The sequence below is a fragment of the Myotis myotis genome, unplaced genomic scaffold (genome assembly GCF_014108235.1).
Source record: "Myotis myotis isolate mMyoMyo1 unplaced genomic scaffold, mMyoMyo1.p scaffold_m19_p_2, whole genome shotgun sequence".
Classification (NCBI taxonomy): Eukaryota; Metazoa; Chordata; class Mammalia; order Chiroptera; family Vespertilionidae; genus Myotis; species Myotis myotis.
Window position 1 is genome coordinate 23684792 of NW_023416324.1, and position 16835 is coordinate 23701626.

The window sequence follows — 16835 nt, forward strand, 5'->3', positions numbered from 1 at the left end:
AAAGTGACAAGGAACCGGCGCAACAGGGCCTGTCGTCTTGGCCACGCCCTCCTCCTCTCAGGGTCAGGTCTTCAAGAGCATCTTCCCACTTCAGAGAAAACACGAGGCTCTGGGATTCCCTAGAACCCCGGGGAAGACACTTCCACGCGAAACTGGTGTAGGAGAGTGAGGGAGACTTTGAAGTAAAACCTAGATTCAAGTTCCTGCTCCATCATTTACCAGCTGTGTGGCCATGCTGAAGTTACTCAACCTCTCTGAGCCTCAGGGTTGTCATCTGTTTGGAGGGGTCAATGAAATAAAGGCTTCAGCTGTCTGGTCAATGGTAGGGGCTCCTTAAATGTGTGTGAATGAGTCCTGAAGTGATGCAGACACCTGCAGATGGTGTTGAAGTTAAGCCTGAAGAAGGGAGGCAGGTGAGATTCACTCTCGGGGTGGCACCCAGCTGCTCTCCAGCTTCATTTTAGCTAGGGGAGAGGAAAATGGGCTAAAACTGTAGTGAGCAGGAGTGAGTTAGAGCAGAACAGCTATACTGACTGTGGGGGTGGGGGTGGTAATGAAGACAGGCTGTGGAATCTCCTTCTCAGGGGAGGAGGGGGCAACCCTGACGACTGGGAACAGAGCACAGAGTCTTTCACAGTGACAGGGGCATCGGTGGAAGGAGCCCTCGCGTGTCCAAATGGCCAGGGAACAAGGAGGGTGGATGGCCAGAGAAAGTGGAGCAGTTGAGTCCCAAATGCCCGACGTCTGGGCTCAGTTAGCCAGAGCATTGCCAAGTTTGCAGGAGGCAAACAGCCACTTCCGAGTTGGTCCTGGGCCCCCTCCAACCCCCTCTCCAGCCCCTCCCCGCTCCCCTCTGCCCTGAGCCTTCCCTATGTCTCACTGGCCCTTGGCTCCGCTCCTTGCCTAATCAAACAGCCCCAAATGCTGAAAACTCAGTGTTTATTTTATTTTATTTTTTTACACACTTGCATAACTCCCCGACAAGCCACGCCAGGCGTTGGGCTTTTTGTTTGGTTTTATTTTGTTGCATTCAGGGAAAAAAGAGAGAAAGAGAAGAGAAGGAATAACACAAACCACCCAGCCCTAGAAGCCGTCTTAGGCCAGGCAGTGGGCTCGGGTTTCCTGCCTGAGGAAAAGTCTGTGGGAGTTGGGGTGGGGGTGGGGGGCTCACTACTAGGCTCAGGAATGAGTGAGAAAGGGAAGAAAGCCACCTGGATCAGAGAAGATAATGAATTAGAACCATGTGACAACAGTGGATGAATAATAACGAGCATTTCTTGTGCACCTAATACATGCCAAGCACTGTGCTTGCATATACATATTGTTACCTAATTTTGCAACCATTTTTCTTTCTTTCTTCTTTTTCTCATAAATGTGAATGCTGAGCCTCAGAGAGGTCAAGCCATTTGCTCAGAAACACATGACCTGAAAGTGGCTAGCCCAGTTCCCATCACACTCAGTGACTTGTCATTTCCCTGAGAGGACTATGCTGCCCTGAGTTTGTAAGGCTGTTCATTCTGCCTAGAAATGTTGTTTTCCTCTGACCCTTCTCTCATCCTCCTTCAATATGCCCCCATGAAGTCTTATCCAGCCGCCTGGCACTTCAGCCTCTGGACCTTATGCAGACTGTACAGCACTCATCACTGGCCTGCGATCGTCCCTTCCCCTACACTGTGAGCCCCTGAAAGGCAAGGGCTGGATCTGATTTATCCATATGATCCCAGTGAACGGAACCCCAAGGCTGCCAGGACTGGACCTTCTGTAAATCCTTCAAACTTATTCAGATGATGTTCCAAGTCACTATCACTACTCACCCAGGACAAGGTCCTCATTCTCATTAGAAGACCAGAGGTCAGTGGACCGGACCAGGGCAGTGGCGCCCAGAGATCGTTAAAGTTTGTATACTTACTGTCATCCCTTCCGAGGCAAAAGCTATTCTACCACCGGCACTGTCCTTGTATCAGTATACATTCAGCTAAGCAATAGAAGACCAACTCAAATTAGCTTAGATAGCGAGGTGGCTTATTATCTCATGAATTGAGAAGGGCCAAGGTAGGAATGATCCCAAAGTTCCGAAACCACATCAGATTCTTTCATATATTTATACTAGAGGCCTGATGCACGAAGATTCGTGCAAGAATGGGCCTTCCTTTCCCTGGTTGCCAGCACGGCCTTTGCTCTGGCCAGAGCCGCTTTTCTGCCTTCATTCTGCCTTTCTGCCTTCCCATGCTGCCCAGAGGCCTGGAGCAGCTGGGGCGCTATGGAACACCTGTGTCCTGCCCCTCTTCCAGCCACCCGGTGCCTGCATATGCAAATTAACCTGCCATCTTTGATGGGTTAATTTGCATACCCACTCCTGATTGGCTGGTGGGCAGCATGAAGGTATGGTCAATTTGCATCTTCATATTTTATTAGTGTAGATATATATATTTTAAAAATATATTTTATTGATTATTTACAGAGAGGAAGGGAGAGGGATAGAGAGTTAGAAACATCGATGAGAGAGAAACATCGATCAGCTGCCTCCTGCACACCCCCTACTGGGGATGTGCCCACAACCAAGGTACATGCCCTTCACCGGAATCGAACCGGGACCCTTCAGTCCGCAGGCTGAAGCTCTATCCACTGAGCCAAACCGGTTAGGGCTTAAATATATTTTTATCCTATCATCTCAGTGTATTGGCTACTATCCTCGTGATCACAAGATGATGCAGAGGGTCCAGGCACAACATCTTTACCAACCAGGTCCAACAACAAGTCCAGCTGTCCCTTTAAAGAGTTCACTGGCACTTTAACATGGTTCAAGTAATAAATTTTGTGTTATGTATATTTTACCATGATTTTAAAAAATTTTAAGGAGCTACCTGGATTACATACCCACCCATGAAGCAATCACAGACAAGAGGGATGATGCCACCAAGATTAGCTTAGACCAGCCAGGACTCACCTGCATTGTGTAGGGAGGGGTGTTCACAGGCAAAAGAAGGGGAAATAGGTTTTGGGGTAGGCAACCACCAGTGTTTGTGGTCATCACTGTTACTCAAAGAAAAGCTGGCTTATTGTCAATTTCCTGCAGATTTTCCTGCAAACCTTCATCCCCAGGGCCCTGTTGTTCTCTGAGACCTGGTGGTTGTCTCCCTTATGGAGGCAATACTAGTATAGGAGGGTGGGGAAGTGCATGGACACTAGAACTAGCCCTGTCTGAGTTCCAAACCCATCTCTACCACGGACAAGCTCAATGTCCTTGGGCAAGTCACTTGGCCTCGGCTTCCTCATCTGTAACACAGACATGGTCACAATACCCGCCCACCACAGTTCTCACGAGGACAACACAGGCCATGCATTTAAAACGCTTACACAGTCTAAGAATTACAGTAAGTAGTTAGCACATGCTGGCTTTTATAATGTGCTATAACTTTGTCCTTCCATTCATTAAATATTAGTGCTAGCGTATCCCAAGGAGCAGGCTGGAAATGGAGGAGACAGAAACGAATATCCCCACGGTCTGTTTTCCTAAGGAGCTCTTGGTCTAGTGCAGCGGTTCTCAACCTGTGGGTCGTGACCCCTTTGGCGGTCGAACGACCCTTTCACAGGGGTCGCCTAAGACCATCCTGCATATCAGATATTTACATTACGACTCATAACAGTAGCAACATGACAGTTATGAAATAGCAACGAAAATAATGTTATGGTTGGGCCACAGCATGAGGAGCTGTATTTAAAGGGCCAGAAGGTTGGGAACCGCTGGGTGGGAGAAAAGGCTTAGGAAACAAGGTAGGTGAGGCAGAGAGGCGGCACGAAGGAAGGGGCGATCGCGACTCCTTGAAGGAGTCAGAGAGGCTTCTCCAAGGAGGAGATGCTTGAAAGACTTGGCATTTCCAGGCATGTGCGATGAAAAGGCATCCCAGGCACAGGGACTGACGCGCAAAGGCCCAGAGGATGCAGCATGGGACCCTTAGAGCTAGCTATAAGTAGCTGTGGGGTGTGGGGACTTAAAATGACAGGCGGGAAGAGGGCAGCAGCTGAGATCCTTCCAGAAGGCCTCAGACACCAGGCTAAAGAGCAGGGACTTGACCTGGAGGGTAGTGAGCAAGCTGCTGGGGGTTATGAGGTGGGTGAGAGGCAGGATTGGAGTTGTGCTTTGGCAGGAGTGCCTGGCAGCTCTGGTGAAGGCTGAATTTGATGGGGAGAGAATGAAGGGGCGGGGAGCCCCAGTTGGGCACCCACTGCACCCTAAACACCCTCCCAGCTTCTCCGCCTTGTGTGACCGAAGGAGCCTGAGCTCCTCTAACGCATACCTGGGGAGCAGCCCTCACCTGGAAACCACTCATCCTCCCACAGCAGGAGTGCGCACCTTCCCCCTCACCCTCCCTCGGTGGCCCTCCCTTCACCATGCCGCTGCCACCTCCCTCCTCTTCTCACCTTTGGGCTTTAGGGCCTGCCAAGTGGCCTTGGGTACCTCCTTTGCTCCCACAGAACTTTGACGTCTGTCGTAAGGTCCTCTTCTCCATCGCGGGCTCCAGCATCAGCCTGGGGACCTCATTCTCCATTCAGTGCCACTCCCAACACCACTGATGTTCCCATCCACTCAGCCTTCCAGTCACATGGCCACTCCCTCTTGGCCTCACCCAAAGTGCTCCATCCCTGAGTTCGTAGACTCTAAGACCCACACCCGCCCCCCCAGACCTCAGACCCCCAGATGCCCACCAGGACTTCCTTTTGCTCCCAGCCTCTTGCTCTCTTCCTCCCAATTCAGATTCTTGACATTTCGATCTCTTGATAATGATTTCCACACTGGCCTTTCCTCAACATCTCCACTACCCTGCCAACCGTCTGCCTCTTCCTGCTGAATTCTGCAAGAGGATCCTCCGGCTACCTGGGCCGGTGCCACCGCGGATTCACAGCCAGCCTCCACTGGGCCCTCCGCCACTGGTGTGGATCCCTCAAGCCACCCGGGCCCCGCCCTCATCAAGACAGCCGAGACAGCCAAGAGTGACTCCTTCAATTTCCTGCCCCTAAAACCAAACTCGTGATCCCTCCCCAGAACCTCTTTCTCCCCAGATTTCCCCCTTCTTGGTAAACAGCAGTGAACCTGATAAACAGGAAACTGGGTGTTGTTTTTCATTCTTCCCCCTCTCACCTCCCACATCCACTCCATTGGCACATTCTGTTGGACCTACCTCCAGACCATTTCGCAAAGCCATCTACTGCTCACCTCACTGCTCCCGCTTTCAAGCATCTTCGTTGCTTACCTGGGTCATTGGAAGAGTCCCTAACCGGTTCCCCCACTTCTACTCTAGCCCCCACCGACACAGTAGCCTGGGAAAACTTAAAAAATTATAAAGCGGGTCCCATCACTCACTCCCTGCTTAAACCTTCCAGTGATTTTCCATTGCACTTAGATTGAAATCCAAACACCATCCCTTATAAGGCCACATCCCTACGGCTTCATTTATTACCTCCCTCAGCTCCAGTCTTGCTGGGCTGCTTTCAATTCTTTGAGAACTCTGAACTCTTTCTCAGCTCAGGGCCTTTGCACAGGTCCTCTGCCGGCTCGCTCTTCCCATCGCTCTTCACGGGGGCAGTTTCTTTTCTTCCTTCCCATTTCAGCTTATACATCATTTTGTCAGAAGGGCCTTTCCTGACCTCTTCTTTGCCTAAGTAGTTCCCCATCATCCCCTTTCACAGCTGCCTTTCTGTTTTATTGGGCGTTGTGTTTTGTAGTCGCTTACATGCTACTGGACTCGAGTTCCCAGCGCTTGCGTGTGAGCGTCCTTCCTTTCACCATCCCCACTCTCCCTGCCTGATCCATTGCTAAGGTCACCGACAACCTCCTAATCACCATGTTCTGTAACTCCTTTGTCTTTCCTCTTTCTCTCTGCAACTCTTCTTTTAAAATATATATATATTTATTGATTTCAGCGAAGAAGGAAGAGGGAGAGAGAGATAGAAACATCCATGATGTGAGAGAATCATAGATTGGCTGCCTCCTGTACGTCCCCCACTGGGGATCGAGCCCACAACCTGGGCATGTGCCCTTGACTGGAATCGAACCTGGGACCTTTCAGTTCACAGGCCGACGCTCTATCCACTGAGCCAAACTGGCTAGGGCTATCTCTGCAACTCTTGACATCCCCTCCTCGGAATGCTTTTCTCCATCATCTTGCTTCCCGTTCCTTGTCCCTCTGCCTACCTCTCTTCTTGGCCCTTAACTGTTGGCGAGCTCAAAGTTATTTCTGGCCTTGTGCCCTCTCTTCAACCATGAACTAACATAGATAAAACGTACAAGGTCTACCAGTAAGAAAAGTAAGTGTGATGGTTCATTTTATGTTTCAACTTGGCTAGGCCATGGTGCAGACATTATTCTAGAAGTTTCTGTGCGGGTATTTTTTTTTAGATGAGATTACTATTTAAATTGGTGGACTTTAAGTAAAACAGATTACCCTCCATAATGTGGGTGGGCCTTATCCAATCAGTTGAAGGCCTTACTACAACACAGACTGACCTCCTCTGGGGAAAAGGAAATTCTGCCAGCAGATGGCTTTTGGACCCAAATGCAACACCAGCTCTTCCCTAGGTCTCCAGCCTACTGCCTGCCCTGCAGATTTTGGATTTCCTACGCCTCTACAATCATTTGAGCCGGTTCCTTAAAATACACACACACTATTGGTTCTGTTTCTCTGGAGAATCCTAATACAGTGTCACCTAAATGTTAACTAAAAATCTCCTAAACTCTTTCCCTTCAGGAGATTTTCTCACAGATACAAGCATGTTGGGCCTGACAGTTAGGACACCCAGGTTCTAGTCCCAGACCTGCCACTTGCTGGCTGGATGATCCTATGCAAGGACCTTGATGTTTCTAAACTTGTTTCTCCCCCACTCTTTCCCATCTCAATAAACAGCATCGCTAGCCACCCAAGTGCTCAAGGTAAGACCCAAGAGTTTCTGCTTGGTCGGCATCTTTCCTTTACTTCCTACCTTTGACCTATCAGCCAGTTGTTTCTCTTCTGCCTCCAGACGCAGAAGATGAATGGGGTTCCATGTAACTCCTCTACCATCAAGCTGCTCCAAGCATCTTCATCACCTGCCTGGTCTCCTGGCTTCCCTTCTGCACCCACAAAATCACTCGGACTTTAAAAAAAAATATAAACCATATCATAGCACTTATGTTAGTTTCCTGTTGCTGCTGTGACAAATTACCACAAACTCAGTGGCTTAAAATAACACAAATTTATCACCTTCCAATTCTAGAGGTCAAAAGTCTACAATGGGCCCTAGCCTGTTTTGCTCAGTGGATAGACATCAGCCTGCAGACTGAAGGGTCCCGTTTTTGATTCTAGCCAAGGGCACATGCCCTGGTTTCGGACTCAATACCCAGTGGGGGGCGTGCAGGAGGCAGCTGATCAGTGATTCTCTCTCATCATTGATGTTTCCATCTCTCTCTCCCTATCTCTTCCTCTCTGAAAAAAAAAAAATATATATATATATATATATATATATATATATATATATACACTAGAGGCCCGGTGCACAAAAATTTGTGCACTCAGGGGGGAGGGGGGGGGGGTCCCTCAGCCTGGCCTGTGCCCTCTCGCAGTCTGGGACCCCTTGGGAAATAACGACCTGCTGGCTTAGGCCTTCTCCCGGGTGGCAGAGGGCAGGCCCAATCCCTAGGTGCAGCCCCTGGTCCGGCTCAGAGCAGGGCTGATTGGGGAGTTGGGGCACCGCCCCCTGTCATGCACAGAGCAGGGCAGATTGGGAGGTTGTGATGCCACCCTCAGTCACACTCAGGGTAGGGCCGATTGGGGGGTTGGGGCACTGCCCCCTGTCACATGCAAGGCAGGGTCGATGGGAGGTTGCGGCGCCACCCCCTGTCACGCACAGAGCAGGGCCAATCAGGGGGTTGAGGAGCTCCCCCCTGTCACTCACAGAGTAGGCCAATAGGGGAGTTGGGGCACTGCCCCCTGTCACACACAGAGCAGGGCTGATCAGGGGTTTGGGGCACCGCCCTCTATCACCCACAGAGCAGGGCCGATCAGGGGGTTGGGGCGCCGCCACTCTCACACTCAGGGCAGGGCTGATGGGGAGGTTATAGCTCTACCCCGACACACACAGAGCAGGGCCCGTGGGGTGGGGGGGTTGGGGTGCCGCACCCTGTCACACACAGAGCTGCAGGGCGATCAGGGGGTTAGGGAGCTCCCCCCTATCAGGCACAGAGCAGGGCCGATCAGGGGGTTGGGGCGCCTTCCCCTGTCAGGAACAGAGCAGGGCCAATAGGGAGGTTGTGGCCCCTCCCCCTGTCACCCACAGAGCCGCAGGGCGATCAGGGGGTTTGGGCACTGCCCCCTGTCACGCTGATCCCAGTGCTGGGAGGCCTCTCGGCTCCGCTGATCCCGGTACTGGGAGGCCTCACGGCTCCGCTGATCCCGGTGCTGGGAGGCATATTACCCTTTTACTATATAGAATAGAGGCCTGGTGCATGGATGGGGGCTGGCTGGTTTGCCCTGAAGGGTTTCCTGGATCAGGGTGGGGGTCCCCACTGGGGTGCCTGGCCAGCCTGGATGAGGGGATGATGGCTGTTTGCAGCTGGTCACACACCCTTCAGGGTGGGGTTCCCCACTGGGGTGCCTGACCAGTCTGGGTGAGGGGCTGAGGGCTGTTTTCAGGCTGGGACTGAAGCTCCCAACTGCTCCTTTTTTCTTTTTTTTCTTTTTTTTTATTCTGGGCCAGCTTTAGCTCTGAGGCTCCAGCTCTTAGGCCTCCGCTCCTGAAAGCAGGTGTCTGGTTTGTTTAGGTTCTATAATCGAAACTCTGTATCAACTCCAGCTCTGAGATCCCAGCTCGCTGAAAACTGGTTTCTGGGGTTTTGTTTAGCTTCTATATTTGTAACTATGTTTCAAACTGCAGGCTCAGAGGCCGGCAAGGCAGGAGGGGAACGTTGCAGTCCTCCATCACTGAAGCAAGCAAGCCTCATGTTAGTTTCAAGCTGCCTGGCTGCCGGCCGCCATCTTGGCTGGCAGTTAATTTGCATATCGCCCTGATTAGCCAATGGGAAGGGTAGCGGTCGTACGCCCATTACCATGTTTCTCTTTTATTAGATAGGATATATATATATATATATATATATATATATATATATATATAGAGAGAGAGAGAGAGAGAGAGAGAGAGAGAGAGAGAGAGAGACTACAATGGGTTATTAGGGCTGCTTTCTTCTGGAGGCTCTGGGGAAGACCTGTTTCTTTGCCTTTTCCACATTCTAGAAGCCACCCACATTCCTTGGCTGATGGCCCCATCCTTGCATCACTTGACTTTTGCTTCTATCATCATATCCCCTCCTCTTACCCTCATCCACCTGCCTCCCTTTGTTAAGGACCCTTGTGATTATATCAGGCCCACCTGGATGATCCAGGGTCCTACCTCCAGCTCAAGATCCTTAACTTCATCACACCTGCAAAATCCCTTTTGCCTTATTTACAAGGTCTGGGGATTCAGATTCAGACATCCTTGGGAGACTATTTAGCAAAACACTCTTAAATCCTTCCACTGCACCTAGAACTGAAGGCAAACATTTCTCTTGATTCACAGAACCCTTGATGGCCTGCTCCTGCTTGTCTGCTCTGTCCGTGGTGGTCCCCTCACTGTGCCCTGAGTGCACCAAACCCAATCCTGCCAGGAAACCTTTCCCTTGCTTTTCCTTCTTCTTTTTTATTTTTATTTATTAAAATGATTGGGGTGACATCGGTCAACATAAACATGTAGGTTTCGGGTGTGGGTTTTAATGTTATAAGATCTGTCTATTGCACCATGTGTCCACCACCCGAAGTCAAATCTTCTCCTGTCGCCTTATCATAGGGCCCCTTCTCCCCCCACCCCCCTCCCTTCCTTGTCCTTCTGTCTCGTGGCTGCCCCTTCTTGTCATTTAGGTCTCAGCTCAAATGTCTTTCTCTGAAGGGGTGACATTAAAGTAACTCTAATGGGCCATTTGCATGATTTTTTCATAGCACTTTATCTTCGCCTGATGTTTTCTTGTTTGTTATTTATCTGTTCGTTGTCTATGCCCCCCCTTTAGAATAAAGGCATCTTCAAAGCTGGGACCTTGTCTCTCCGTGTCCCCAGGACTGGATCTCAGCTAGTAGCAGTGCTGGATGCATCAGTGAGCCTGTTTCCTCGTTTTTCCAATGGGTATAATACCTTCTTGTCTTATCAGGTTACTTTAAGGAGTAAATGAGATAATAAAAATAATAGCCTTTTTTTTTTTTTGTAGCCAATAAGTCAAGCACTTCACTGGGGATTTGACACTTAAGGTAGAATGTTCATGGGTTTTTTAAAAAATATGTTTTTATTGGAGAGAGAGAGAGGGAGGGAGGGAGAGAGAGGAGAGGAAGGGAGAGGCATATATATATATATATATATATAGAGAGAGAGAGAGAGAGAGAGAGAGAGAGAGATTGATGTGAGAGAAAAACATCTGTCAGTTGCCTCCTGCAAGCGCCCTGACTGAGGACTGAGCCTGCAACCTGGGCAGGTGCCCTGACCGGATTCAAACTGGTGACCTTTCTGTGCACAGGACGATGCTTAACCAACTGAGCCACATCAGCCAGGGCCACGTCTTAAGTCAAGGTCTTTGGTGGCCAAAGAAACCCAGCTGAAGGAAAAGGAGGTTTATTGGAATGCTACGACCCATAATCCGGTAAGGATCCAGGAAAGGAATCAAAGTGTAGGAGAGATGGGCTGCTCCCTGGAACCCGAAGGGTGAGCTGTCATTCTCCATCCCTCCCTGACCCCACGTCTGTGTCTGCGCCTGTGCCTTCTCTCCGACCAGCTCCTTCTTTTTCCGCAAGGCCTCTCGTGGCCCAACGCCGCCTCAGCTCTGACCATTCATTGTGACTGCCCAGTAGCTACTTCTGCATTTTTGAATTAGACATAATGTTACTACACATGTAATAGACTACATTATAGTGTAAACATAACTTTCATAGGCACCAGGAAATCAAGCATTCTGTGTGACCTGCTGCATTGAGATGTTCCCTGTGTTGCAGAGGTCTGGAGCCAAACCCACAGCATCTCTGAGGTATGCCTGTACCTGCTGCTTCTCCTAGTGTCGCCACAAGGAACACTGCCCTTGTACAGACAAGGACACGGGGCTCGGCCACGTAGGCAGCCCCCCTGGGGTGTCACAGCCACTAATGACACTCTCTGCTTCGGGATTCCCATCTGTGCCAGCCACCACCTGCCTCCACCGTGTCAGTCAGCGCCGTAGACTCGGCTGCGTTGCGCATTGCTGGTGTGAGCGCCTTTAAGCCTCTGCAGCTCTATTGCCAACCTGCTTTTCAGCCCCAGGCCGGTGCCTGAGAAACACGGAACTGATGAATGAAAAAGTGGCAACGTTTGAGGCCGTCTTTTCATGATGATGCTACCGACACCGGGTAGTCTCCTCTGAGAAAAATAACTTTGCTATTGAATGATAGGCAGAAATGTTACCATCGCTTTAATTTGCATCTCTTTGATCATTGGTAAAATGGAATATAATTTACTAAACACTTATAATTTGTCTCCGGTGACTTTTTATATCCCTGTCATTTGCCCATTAATCTACTGGGGTCTTTGCGGGGTTTTCCCCCTTAAGTTGTGTGACATTGTTATGTGGCAAGAGTTGTAATTATTTGCTTGTCATATTCATCTCGGCTCCTTCCCCCGCCTGTTGTTGCCCATGCCCTCATGTGTGCAGCAGGCTCCTGAGCGTGCGCCCATTCTCCTGGCCAGACCATGAGGCTCAGAAGCCAGGCAGCTGACCTCAGGCTCTTCCTGGACCTCTCAGATCCTCGGCAGGGGCCTGAGCACAAAGCAGATTTCGAATAAATCAGTCGTTCTTCAGGTCGCACGCCAGTTAGTGTGCTTGGTGGACACTCTCCCTGTTTGTGACCAAAAGCTTCCCCACAGCGAAGGTATTTGCATTTCCAGTATTCTGATGCGGAAGCTGGTGGGGCAGGTGAAGGAGTCAGGCAGGAAGTCCTAGGTCCTAGGATGAGCCTGAATCTGTTCATTATGACGTGTGTGTCTGTGGATCATCTGGGCCTGCTCAGGAGTGAAGTGGACAGAGTGATGGCTTTACAGCCAAACAGGCCCAGATCTGCTCTTTACTTGGCTGTGTGACCTTGAGCAAGTCACTTAACCTTCCTGGGCCTCGGGTGAAGATAATATAACACGGAGATGATAATTATACCAGCTTCAAAGAGTTATGAGAAAATGTCAGGTACAATTCATTTAGTTGACATATATTTATTGAGTGTCTACCATGTCCCAGGCACTGTGCTAGGCCCTGGAGTTACAACAGTGAACAAAACAGAAAAATCTCTGCCCTCATGGAGTTACATTCTGGTACGCACCTACTAACATGTGTATTGCCCTGATGCAATGCCTGGCACACTGTAGGTGCTCAATAAATGTCATCCTTATCCTCTCCTCCCACCTGACATTACTTCCTGGGTGAGGATCAAGGCAAGAGCCCCTCTCCTCGCCCCCTTTCCTCCCTCCACAGCTCTTGACCCCAGCCCACAGACCTGCAGTCGCAACCCCATTCTTCAAGGGTAGGAATGGGGTGGGCACACGGCCGCACACCGCACAGAGGTGCAAGAGTTAAGAGCACAGCACTAGCAAGCGCTGCCCATGGCCTTCGGATAGGGACGGGAAGAGGGCTTGTGGCCTAAATGCCGTCCTTTGGCTGGGAGGAGCGATCCCCATCAGAGGGCACTGGGCAGCTCCAAGCACCACCAGTGCCACCTGCCAGCAAGCAGCACCCCGACTTTCCCACGGGCCTGTGGTCTGTAGGCTGTAGATTTGACAGGAAAACTGGGAGTGCCAGGGAAGGCTCCCTCCTCACCCAGGAGGGATCCAAATAGGAGAATTTACCTAGGAGGGGATTCCCAAGGGTGCAGCCTGCCCTGAAGGGGGGACAAGTCACCTGGCTGCAGCAGTCAACAAGCGGTCCCCGAGCACCAGGCCCTTAGCGGCCACCTCTGTGTGGGCTCTCACCACAAAGCCTGTATCTCCCATTTTGCAGGGAAGCAAACCAAAGCTCCGAGAGGTTAAATGCTTTGTCCCAAATCACACAGCCAGTCAACAGTGAGAGCTCGGGTCTGTTCTGACTCTAGGAACAGAGGAGAGAAGGAGGAGGAGGCCGCAGTTGGCCTGAGAGCCCAGAGCTCGAGCAGAGAAGGGAGGGGAGCTGGGAACTGGGTTCCCCATGGCAGCGGGGCTCTGACTAAGGCCCCCCAACACACACATGTGCTGAGCTGGCTGCCAGGGAAGGGGTGCCCCATCTGCCCTGGATCATGAGATCTAACAAGGACGATCCTTCCTCCCACCTGCTGTGGGGTCTGAGTTGGGGGAGTAGTGCTGTGACCCACAGACACATGGTCATAGATACAGACACTGAAGGGCCAGCTGGGGGAAGCAGAGGTGGAGTGCTGGGCCCTGACACCCTTTTCCGGGCTCCCTGCTCTCAGAGCTCCTCAGCCCACAGCAGCCCCCCACCATGCCTTCTACTGGGGGTGGGGAGCCTCATGGAGGGCTCGGTTAAGCCTGCCTGGAGCACCCCAAACAGGAGTGGTCCTGGGTTGGTCTGACAACGCCATGATGGAAGCCACCTGTGGTTGGTGGGAACTGGGAGAGACGAGAGGACAGAGAAAGGGCTCTTGTTTCCAAGGTCATGGCCTAGAGCTGGGGCTGGGGGAGAAGTGCCAACCCATGGACTCTAGGGCAGAGGAGTCATCACCCTGACCCTGCTGATTCTCCCACCCCCACCCAGAGCCTCCCGTCACTCAGAGCTGCTCAAGAGTTCCGGGAGAGGTGGGGTGACAAGGGTGGCACTGCCAGGCATCAGGAGAGGTGTTTATCACCCCCGCCCTCCCCACCCCGGGCCGGAGAAGCGGGGGGGGGAGGTTGACTTCCTCCATGGCCACCCCAGCAAGTCCAGCCCTTGCCCCAGGAGCCCCCACTAACCTGCCCCCTCCCCACTCCGCTTCAGCCCCTCCCCCTGGATACCACAGTGTGTGGAGCTGGGTGTGAATGTGTGAATGAGCTGAGAGAGGGTAGTGCAAGTAGGGGTGTGCCCTGTGGCGGTGCGCATGTGTTAGGAAGTGGGGACGTGGGAGGTTTGTTTCTGAGTGCGTGTGCCTTTGCTTTGCGTTTGTTGGACTGGGTTGCTGAGCACACGTGCATGTGCAGCTGTGCACATCTGTAAGGAGGGGTGTCACAGAACCTCAAGTTTCCCAGGGACCCAGAGATCTTTCGGTCCCATCCTGTGCCCATGCATTTAGTGCAGGAGCAAATATGGATGTGGGTGTGCATGTGACTAGGGGCAGGGGGAGAGTGAGAGTCACTGGCAGGTGCTGGGCCGGGGGCACCAGCTACCAGGCACCAGGCCAGGTGCTTACACACGAGATCTTAACCAGCACAACAGCCCCACGAGGTAAAGAAGTGGATAAGCAAGGAACTGAGGCTCAGAGAACCAGACCCAGGTCACAGGACTCAGAGGGTCAGTGTCTAGACCGGAACCCAGCCTCCAGGCCCCTCTCTGACTCTGTGAGGCTCACCTGTGGCCTGTACATTGTTCAGATAGTGGAGGACTGCGAGTCCCCACAAGGGAGCAGAGAAGGAGGCGTGTAGGCATGGCGCTGTGCACGCTGGGTTGCGTGTGTCAGCTAGGTGCATAGACATACCCCGAGATATTGCGGGCCGGTTCCTGGCCACCACAATAAAGCAAGTAAGTATAGCAATAAAATGAGTGGGCCTTCAATAGGTAAAAAACGCAACATCTGTGAAACATGCTAAAGCAATACGCAATAAAACAAGGTGTGCCTGTGTTAGGGTCTGAGCATTTGTGGAAGCCAAGGCAAGCTTGGGAGTGTGTGCACCCATGTGTGATCTGAGTGTGGGTGAAGATAGGAACAAATTGTGAGGGTCTGTTGGGGGGCATGCTGGAGAGGGAGAGCAAGCAGGAGAGAGAGGGGGGAGAGAGAGAGAGAGAGAGAGAGAGAGAGAGAGAGAGAGAGAGAGAGAGAGGAGACAGGGATGTGCGAGTCCATGTATTGGACTGATGGTGTGCGAAATGCATCGAGTTGTCCTTTCTTCTTTCTTTTCTGACTTCAACCAGGAACAGATGTCTGAGCAGGCTAACGAATTGGAAACATCTGAAACAACTGTGCGAGCTAAAGTATAATAAATAGACCTTTCATCACATTCCCTGGAAGGGGGTCGCTGGGGACAGGCCAGGGAGTATTGAGAGGGGCTGGGGGTTGAGTGGCCCGAGGACAGGAGGGTGGGAGGACAGACAGACTGGCCCCTCACCCGGGAAAGACAGATGGCCCTGGGAGGGTGGGCAGCCAGACCTGCCCTCAGCCCCTCCCAGCATCCACAGGCCTCAGTTTTCCTATCTGTGCAGTGGGCTTGGTGTTCATCCCGGGGCCTGAGACCTGGCGCCCTAAGGAAGAAGCATTTTTAACTTGGAAACAGGCTGACAGTTGGCCAGACATGGAGCGGAGGGCCATAGGCCAGGCCTGAGAAACCCCCAGACACAGCAATCCTTGCCTGGTCCCCGCACCCCCACAATCACACACGAGTCCTCCTCCCAGATGTCAATTTTCCAAAGGAAGACACACTATCCTTCCTGTCCCCAGATGTGCTAGTTTGAAGGGTCTGGTGGAGGCAGGCAGGGGCCTAGAGAGGGGTGTTGGACATGGGTGTGCTGGCAGGCCTCACCCCCACCCCACATCAGGGCCTCAGCCCAGGCCCACAGCGCCGCAGCTGCAGACACTGAGAACTGCCCGGGGAGTGGGGGCAGAGGCCTCGCTCTGACAGAAGCCAGATGCAGCGCCCGGGAATTCCAGGGAGGGAGAGGTGGGCAGAGGTGGGCCTAGGGAGCCAGGGTCTCCAGGCCAGGCCACGGAGACGCGGGTGTGGGAAGCCTACCACAGGCTCAGGATGGACAGGGTCTCCCAGAAATACGGGCTCCCCGGGGGCTGCATCTCACAGGAGAGGGCCTCGGCGGTGCCCCCAGCCTGCCAGGTCACCATGGGCGTTGCTCAGGAGTGCTCCAGAGCAGCAGCGAAGAAACAGCCCTCTGTCCTCCACGTCAGAGGAAGGAGAAGGTAGAGGGTCCTGACTCCACCACGGACCCACGAGCTGTGTGGCTGCTGCCTCAGGGTCTCTGAAATGGAAGTACCTTGCCCAGCTCACAAGGTTGCCACAAAGATTCGGAGGGATGAAACGTGAGCATCCACTGCAGGGGGAGAGAGAGAGAGAGAGAGAGAGAGAGAGAGAGAGAGAGAGAGAGAGGGAGAGAGAGAGAGGGCAACGCTGCATTCAAGGCCTATGACCGAGGGTTTATTCTGGGCCAGACTCTGAGCTGTAACAACGACCTGGACAGCCTGCCCCCGGGGCTTCTGCACGTGCTGTTCCCTCTGCCTACAACACCCTTGTCCTGCTCAGGAAGTGTGATCTGAATGTGGGTGGGGATAAGAGACCAAGTCTCTCCTTGAATGTCCCAGCCTCAGGAGGCCCCTCCTGTCCCCTGTCCCCTGCCCAGGTGAGAACCCCTGCCTGGCCTTTCCCCTAAGATGCTGCTTCCCCCACGGGATTGTGATTACTTGATCCTATCCCCCAGCCCCTAAGACTTGGAGCTCCGTTGTGTCCACCTCACTCACTGCAGTGTCCCTAGCGCCTATCAGTGTCCGGCATGTGGCTCTACACTTTTTAAAAAATATATATTTTATTGATTTTTTACAGAGAGGAAGGGAGAGGGATAGAGAGTTAGAAACATCGATGAGAGAGAA